Source organism: Limulus polyphemus, unplaced genomic scaffold, assembly GCF_000517525.1.
Source record: "Limulus polyphemus unplaced genomic scaffold, Limulus_polyphemus-2.1.2 Scaffold3470, whole genome shotgun sequence".
NCBI lineage: Eukaryota > Metazoa > Arthropoda > Merostomata > Xiphosura > Limulidae > Limulus > Limulus polyphemus.
Window position 1 is genome coordinate 76,009 of NW_013669080.1, and position 9,511 is coordinate 85,519.

Below are 9,511 nucleotides of genomic sequence, written 5' to 3' on the forward strand. Positions count from 1 at the left end.
AAATAACCATTCAATTAAACAATGCCATTATATAATAACTATCTATAAATATATTACTGTGAAGAGCAGATTTTTCATATTTTAATTATCACTTTAGAAATTAAATTTCTTATCTAATCATAGTTATATTACAATAATTGTAATAAGTGATTTTATTCTTAAAAAAATCACATGGTATGATATCATTACATTATAAGCCCATTTTTGTACAAATTAAACAGGCTGCATTATTAAAACGTATATAAAAACCATCAGAAAAACTAAGGTGACAGAATGCCATTTGGCCTGTAGATTTATCCATCAGCTTACACAAGCAAATCTAAGTATCACCATTCACATATACATATCATTATCACCTTATACAAACAAATCCAAGTATCACCATTCACACATACATACCATTATCACCTTACACAAACAAATCCAAGTATCACCATTCACACATACATATCATTATCACCTTATACAAACAAATCCAAGTATCACCATTCACACATACATACCATTATCACCCTACACAAACAAATCCAAGTATCACCATTCACACATACATACCATTATCACCTTACACAAACAAATCCAAGTATCACCATTCACACATACATATCATTATCACCTTACACAAACAAATCCAAGTATCACCATTCACACATACATATCATTATCACCTTATACAAACAAATCCAAGTATCACCATTCAAAAGAAGTACTTGATGGAGAAGAAAGAAATAATAAGTATATAAAAATTTCTATCAATAAGTACAGTTGTAGGAAAAATTGTAATAGTATGATGTTTGAACAAGTAAACAGTAAGTGAAATTACACTGTGGAGGTCCATAATAGTTTAACACAGGTTTGTGTTTAGAGCTGGACAATTAACTTCATTAATCAATTACCTATGAGCATAGATTACATGGATTAGTATCTTGTAGAAAAAATTATCAATGTCACAAAAAATCAACTATTTGAAATTATTGTTTCCAGTTACTAATATTCTTGGTTATTCCAACTATTCAAGTTTAGTTAAATGTAATAGATTGGTGATTCCAACAATTAATCTATTGACAAATTGCAATGAAATACTTAGAGATATTTGTGTTTGATACATTTCTACAACTTATAATCTTTTTCTTATATATATATATATATATATATGAAACTGTAATATACTTATTTTTAGTATGGATTTCTCTCCTGACTAACTCTGTTGAAAAACATAAATACAGCTTAAGAATATATTATATCATTTACAATCCTGATTAGTTGAAGACAAGAAAAATTACATGACTCCGAGTTTGACTTAATTAAGATTTATTAAACAGTGCTTGCATGATTTGCAAAATAATTTTGTCCATAATAAACATATTAAGTTTTTTTATGTTTATGTTCTGTTCATGGGAGCTTTATATTAGATGTTACCTATCTTCCACAAAATATTTCAGAAGCAGTTGCATAAAATAATAAGTTATATTCTAAAAGAATTGGGGGAAAACTATTTGAAAGGAGATTTACTTAGTGTCAAAAAGAGAAGGATTAAGGATTGTTTAACAGTTAGACTATGACATTTTAACTTAAACATAAAGACATTTATGTGTACTTCACAGTGGTAAACTATATTTTATGTACCATTCAACAGTAATATTGATGCTATGTGAGAAAGTGTAGCACATTCTCTCACAGTATTGATAAATTAAACATGTAATAACAGTGTGCAACTTATTACACCAGACTTGTTTGACTGGAACATAATGTGAAATTTCCAACAATTATTTTAAGGTACATAACATTTGAGTGTGAAATCTCATAGTAGTTAGTAAAAATGGTGAAATATTTTCTGTTTAAGGGTATAATAGATATTGAAATGTTTAATGTTATTATCTTACATGTGATCCACTGAATTTATGAAAGAGGCATGATATATTATATATGCAAATGGAAACATTTGGATTTGTTTATGTAAGGTGATGATGATATGTATATGTGAATAGTGATACTTGGGTTTGTTTGTGTAAGGTGATAATAGGTATGTATATGTGAATGGTAAAACTTGAATTTGTTTGTGTAAGGTGATAATGGTATGTATGTGTCACATACTTTTACAACAAAACATTATATTATTATAATGTTTTACGCCTAGGCTTATATTCTAGAACTAGAATAAGTATTACTCATTTTATTACTAATAGTATTAGTTCTAGTACTACAGTGATATTAACTGGAACTTAAATTATGGATTCAATTCTAATTCTATGAACGACTAACCTAGTACTACTAGTAGTAGTCCATACTCGTAACTTACTGAACTTACTCAGTGTAAATACTTACTTAAGCTAGGGAATAATTGCTAATTACAAAACTATGATGATTCATACCTGAGGCCTGTTACAACACAAGTCTTTTAGCTTTCACTACTGGAGAGGGGACCAATAACAGACAAAATTCTACAGAAGAAACCAAAGCTTACTGCAATAAAAACAAAAACACATTTAGCTAAATTAAATGGTAAATATTGAACAGTCCTGCTCCGCAACCTGAACATCTCAATGGAAAATAAGATAACATACAAGAGGGTTCTAGAACTGACCACGAGAGGGTGAGTAAATCCGATCAACTATTTAATTCGGGAATACAATTATTTAATCAATATATGTTCGCTACATTAATTTTTAAATAATTATATCTGTGATATTAAATCTCAATATAATTAATGATAATATACGTCACATTATTCTTTTCCGAGTGGCCCCGTAATATGTTCTGTAAGGCCTTGAAAGTAGGCTAGAAGATTGGAATTTACTTTTTTTTCAAGAGAGGCGATAAGTCCTTTCAACAGTCAAGTTCCAAGGGAGGTGATGATCATTGTCCCGGTAATTATTAGTTGAATATTTGATAAAAGATATTTTCAAAAGTCATTTAACAAAGCTTACAATGTTGTTGGATAATGAACATGGTTTCACTAGGGGAAATCTTGCCTTGTTAATCTTTAGACATTCTTTGAAGAAGCTAATGCTTAAGTAGATAAAGATAAAGGTGTGGATTTGTTATATCTTGACTTTCAAAAGGCATCTGGCAAGGTGCCACATAACAGGCTTGTAAAAAACAATTTCTATAAGAATGAGGGGATAAGTTGGCTCGTTGGATAGAAAATGGCTGGATGGAAGAAAGAGGGTTGTTATACATCGAATTTAGTCAAACAGGGTTAATGTCACAAGAAGAGTATTTCATGACTCTTTACCTTTACTTTTTTTACTACGTCAGCGACATATCAGAAGGAATAATCAATAATTTTTTATATATGCTGATGATATTAAAGTCTTAAGTTTTGCTGACTGTGAGAATGCTGCTGCCGCATTAAAAAGGATATCACCTATATGACGAGATGGGTGAATAAATGGCAGGCGACTTTTAATTATAGTAATACAAGGTTTGTGTTAACATAATTTAAATTATAAATATTAATTTGATGGATGTTCTGGTTGATCAGTCTAATAAATAATTCAAGTAGAGGGCCGTTGCTAGTGGTAGAGCAAATAAACTTTTAGGTTATAATTATAACTTCAATATATGAGACATTTGTTAGGCATCTTTTGGAGTGTTGCCTACAGTCTTGGGCTCCGTAGTAAGAGTTGAATTGTTGGAAAGAGTTCAGAGGAGAGTTACTAGGATGACACTTGGATAAATATTGTCATACGATGACTGGTTAAGATCTCTGAAAATATTTTCATTCGAAGAAGAAGAGTTAGAGAAGATTTAATTGAGGTGTTTAAAATTGTCATAGGAATTAATAGTGTCGATGTATCGTGCTTTTTCGTACTTAATGGTGAAAATGGTAAGGCTAGAAGACGCAAGTAAATATTTTGGCAGGATAGGAGTCATCTTTAGCCAAGACATTAAAATCTTTAACAGGGTGTTTGGTCTTTGGAATGGATTACTTTCAGATATAGTGGTTACCATAAAATTAAGAGAATTTAAGGAAATGCTTGATAAATATTCAAACGATCAGAACTGGCCTTGAGTGTTGTTTTTAATAATTATTATAGTTTAGCAGATGAAACATCCTAGACAGATCAACAGGGCCCTTGTTGTCCTTAAATCGTTTGTTCGTGTAATGTTATGTTAAGTTACATGATAAAATATCAAACTATACCTTGTTTTTTTTTGTATGCTGCTGCCGATGAAGCCGTTTTTTTGCTCCTTGCCAGAGCCCATTAGTTCGGCTGGGTTACAAAGATATGATTGGCATTATCATCAACCTTACTGTGACGTTATATCACATACACACATTGTTACTATTTCTTATGTTCCACAAGCCACAGAACGGTAAGGGGCTGGGACCGTCATTTTCTATACAGGTAATCAGCGCCCACTTCTTCTCCCTTCAAAAATTTCGATATACTTACAATTCTCCCTAACTTGAACTGAGGTTTTAGACTCGAATAATAATTCACCATAAACAGATAAATATTTTATATTAAATTTGGTAGCTGCAAATAAAGAGTCGAGAAGATAAGATAACGAGATACAGGTAGCTTACTTTTTCTTCCTGGTTTCCGTCATAACTGACCGTCACTGCATGAAACTATGTTCAAATTACTTCTCTACCAAAAACAAAACAAAACAAAAAACCTTAACGATGCTTTTTCAACAAGTGTTTAATTTGACATAAGTATAAATTTGAAAACGTTATTGTTGGTACAATTAAAGCAATTGTATTTATTTTTGGGTGTTAAACATTTCAGCTGGCGGAGCGCATAAGCATCGGAATCAAAGTTGGAAGTGGAACTATTGTCAGATGTGTTTACTGAAACATATTTTTTGCTGCTTAGTTTTATTCTAATTTAGAAACAAAATTGAAAACTGACTTGCGACTATTTCAACAGAATAAGATGTAATGAATGATTCAAATAGTACATGATGAGTCATTGGGTGTTAAAAATTTGGCTGTTATAACTGCATTTTATTTACTCTAACGTTTAGTAATTGAAGTATGAAAATAAACAGAATAAATATGTGAAAACATATGATGTGGCCAATATCTTGCAAAGTATTCTTGAAATACAGTAGCTCCCAATGGCACAGAGGCATGTCTGTGGACTTATACTTCTAGAAACCGAGTTTCGATACCTGTGGTGGGCAGAGCACAGATAGCTCTTTGTGTAGCTTTGTGCTTAATAACAAACAACAACTGAAATATACCTTAGTATTAATAAATACTTCTTAATAAATTCCCTCATTTTGTTACATCGTCTTTCTTTCGTGCCCAGTCCTCCAGAAAGACAGCAGTAAGTTTACGTATTTATGACGCTAAAATCCGGGGTTCGATTGTACTCGGTGGAAACAGCAGATAGTCCAATGTGGTTTTGCTGTAAAACGAATAAACTTTCGTGCCTTCTAGTGACTCAACGGTAAGTCTGAAGACTTATAATACTAAAAACCGGGTTTCGATACCCGTGGTGGGCACATCATATGTTACCCAGTGTATAACTCTGCGCTTAACAACAAAACAAACAAACATTTTTTCGTCCTCAGTTATATCAGAATTATACTGATTTCTAACATTGTATGTTATTCAATTGTCAATAAGTAGCAGCACAAAGGGCACATGTTTATCACTGTATGAAAGTATTAAACAGGTACGAGGGAGGTGTCGTGTTAAATCACAGTTTTATATAAAGTTTTAACGCTTATAGTAGTAAACGATACTCAAATGTTCACGTTATTATTTATGAGAAGATTCTGGTTTGGTTTGTTTTGAATTTCGCGCAAAGCTGCACGAGGGCTATCTGTGCTAGCCGTCCCTAATTTAGGAATGTAAAACTAGAAAGGCAGCTAGTCATCACCACCAACCGCTAACTCTTGGGTTACTCTTTTTACCATAGAATAGTGGAATTGATCGTCACATTATAACGCCTTCACGACTGAAAGGGCGAGCATGTTTGGTGTGACGGGAATTTGAACCCGCAACCCTCAAATTGCGAGTCGAGCGCCCTAACCACCTGGCCATGCCGGGCCGAAAAGATTCTGTAATTTACTTCACGGCCACTGCAGTACAATTGAACTTTCACGCTGAGAGAATTGTATATCCATTAACAACTGTTAAATCTTCATTAATCAAGAGAGAACAAATACGAATTATCTAATATTCTCTGAAATACTTTACCTTATTTTTAAGCACTACATAAAAATGCAGTGCGTTATACAATGCTAAAATAACAATAATATCTTTATAGTTATAAAAAAAACCTACATGTGTGTATGTACTGCTTTTTTAAAATTCTATTTGGAATTTGTTAATCAGTCATTGTTCTTGAGAGTAATAACTATGTATTCGGATAGATATGAGCATTTCTATATGCTTATATCCTTGTTTTTGTTGTTAAACACAAAGATACACAGTGGGCTATTTTTGATCTGTCCATCATACGTATCTAAACTCAATTTTCAGTATTATAAGCTCCAATTGGTTGGGGTCGTGTTTGTACATTTATAGGAATGCTTTGTGTTCAGGTTCTATAATTTTTAACAGAAATATAACAACTGACAACAGAAAAACAACAACAAATTGACTCCTTAAATCCATGACAGCTATTTATTGTTTGGGTGAGTTTAACAGGTAAACTTATTTGACAACTGAGAATAAAGGTGAATGTTTTATCAGGCGTAAGAAAATGTTGAGATTCAAGCTATAAATCCGAAAATCTGTATATCAGAATCCCTCAATGATAAGTATAGTCTGCCAGTGGTAGATTTAACTTTTCTTCAGTTGTTCTATAAATTAGAACATTATTTTGTTTTATAAGTACTTTTTCCAAGTTTTGAAAGTTGAAAACCCAAACAAACGAAAAATTGAGGAATACCTTGCGACTTAATAAATTATGTATCAAAACCAGTAAGTTGCGAATCACTTTTAATTTCAAACGACCATAAATCATACAAGATACGAAAGGTTTGAATAAAAATACAGTACAGTATATGTTGTTAATTTAGACGTTTGAAGCAGTATAAAACGTAAATCAGACTAGAGTAGAGTGTTACGTATTAAAATTTCGAATGGTTTGAAACCGAGCTAAATGATAATTTAAATTTAGTAGTTAAATATATGACGATATATCTCCAATTTATGATATTTGCAAACAAGATAGATACACACAGTTTTCTATTTTTTAATACAAATATATTTTAATACACAAACAATAATACAATTTACAATAACAGTTATTGCAATTAGTTATTACAAACAATGATCTATCTACAAAACTTTTACAATCTTACAATCAATATAAAGTCTTCTTTCTAGTCTGGAACTTCCTTGATGACATTTCGAGGGTTCACGAAGAGCGAGTTAATTTCATGTTGATGTAGGTTCAATTCACTTGATAGGGAGCTAGCTAACCCTATAGTTCTGATCACACACCGATATCTTTCCTACCGGTGACGTTAAGTAATGTTTTCGTAAGAGTACTAATGTCTGATGTGAATCCACTGAAGTTAAATGGTTTGTAACGTTCGAAAATTATAAACGTTCCTGGTCAAATAGCTGAAGTTATTATTTGGCATAAAGAAAATTCACATTTCAGTGCACTTAATGATAATGAAAGCATTTTGTTCTACAAACTCCGCAGTTTTACGCAACTAACCTAACATTCGCCTAACGTAGGCTTAATTGAATAATTCTACTTACTTGCTAATTTTCTTATACGTACGCACGATGCGGCATTTCTAATATATTTGTTGCTATGTCAAAAAACAACAACAAAAATGTATTTACATAATTCAACAAAGTAGTTATGTCAAAGTTACTTACACAACCTACGGACCTATTCACCCTCTAAACACTTTACTGACAAACTCAATAATCCCTCCACCTCTTGTGACGGATTTATTATTATATATTTATTTTAATATCGACGTTTATTAGATTAAATTTATATTGAGAAACATATATAGCTTATACTGTTAAACATATAATTCGAAACTCCCGCCTATTCTCTAAAGATGTAGAAGATTCTCGAGAGTAAGAATCAACAATATATGTGTGTACATAAACACTAATGTAGCTTTGTATTGTTACGTAATCTGAATGTTCGAGAAACTCTCCACACGCCTATAAATATAACCAACGCCGACGTGCCCAAAAAGAGGGTATCTATTATTGGGTTGCTGTAATTGCTGTGCTATAAACTCTGTAAGCTATAACTGTGATTAACACTTATTAATCGGGCTCTCTTCTTGTTTCCTTTCTTTATCCACCGACAACTGCTGTAATATCTCTTCTTGTTTCTTTTCTTTATCCTCCAACAACTGCTGTAATCTCTCTGCTTTTTTCTTTTCTTTATCCTCCAACAACTGCTGTAATCTCTTTTCTTGTTTATTTTGCTGTTCGAGCTGTCACTGTTGCAAGTTTTTTGCCACTGCTGTTGTCTCTTTTCTTGTTTCTTTTGCTGTTCTTGTTTTTTTAACTTCCCGTAGAAATTCTTTCCGAGAAACTTCAACGATACAAGTCCTTTCTTAATTAAAACTAGTTTATTCTTTCTCAATACAACTTTGCAATACACAGAATTTCCACAGTCACTTTAACTTAAACACACGCTATAATTCACAACGATTCACCCACTTTACTTACATTCACTACCGCTCGCTTTACTCAATTATCTCTCTTTATCTTCCTACAATCTCTCTATCTGCTAGAGGGCACCTAGAAAAGACTAGAGTTGCCAGGAAAAGTCAAGATCCCTCGAGAATCTCATGACGTGTTACCACGTAACTTCCGCTGTCGTAACAATACTCAATTTTGTAAACTTTAGGCATGCGACAACATCACTGAACATTGAGAATCGACGGAGGTTATATTAATGGCTATATATTGTTATACATTTTCAAATGAATATTTTTTCAGATTCATTGTATTTTTGTAATGGTTTCAGTTGTTAGGCGGGTTTTATTGGATTACAGCAGTTGTTGGAGGAAAAGAAAATAAACAAGAAGAGAAATTACAGCAGTTGTTGGAGGAAAAGAAAAGAAACAAGAATAGAGATTACATCAGTGGCAACTGGAACAAGAAAGGAAACAAGAAGTACAAATGGAAAACATTAGTAACTTTCAAAGCGAATTAAATACATTAAAGAATGATCTACTGTCTTTTACACAAGGAGGATATTTTAACCATCGACCTAATCAGCCTCAGACAATGGGAAGCCCCTTCCCAACCCCGCATCTAAACCCTAATGCAGACATCTTCAGTCCTGCTAGAAGTAACATTCCAGACACGAGTGTCAGCAAAGGGGGTGAACTAATACGAAGGAAGCCACAGGAATTCGATGGGAAGTAAAAGAGTAGCCCAAGAGTTGGCGGTGGGTGGTGATGACTAGCTGCCTTCCCTCTAGTCTTACACTGCTAAATTAGGGACGGCTAGCGCAGATAGCCCTCGTGTAGCTTTGCGCGAAATTCCAAAAAACAACAAAACAAACAAGCAAATATACCTAATGAACAATTTTAGTACAGATAGTACCAC

General features: G+C 32.6%; 1 long non-coding RNA gene across 1 annotated transcript in view; it reads right to left on the reverse strand.

Moving 5' to 3' along the window:
• LOC111088276 overlaps window positions 1-2,570 on the reverse strand; it is a 30,691-nt gene extending 28,121 nt beyond the window's left edge. Inside the window, exon 1 of the long non-coding RNA XR_002612850.1 lies at window positions 2,373-2,570. This is a non-coding gene — a long non-coding RNA (uncharacterized LOC111088276). The remainder of the gene's footprint in view (window positions 1-2,372) is intronic.
• Between the last annotated feature and the right edge of the window lie 6,941 nt (window positions 2,571-9,511).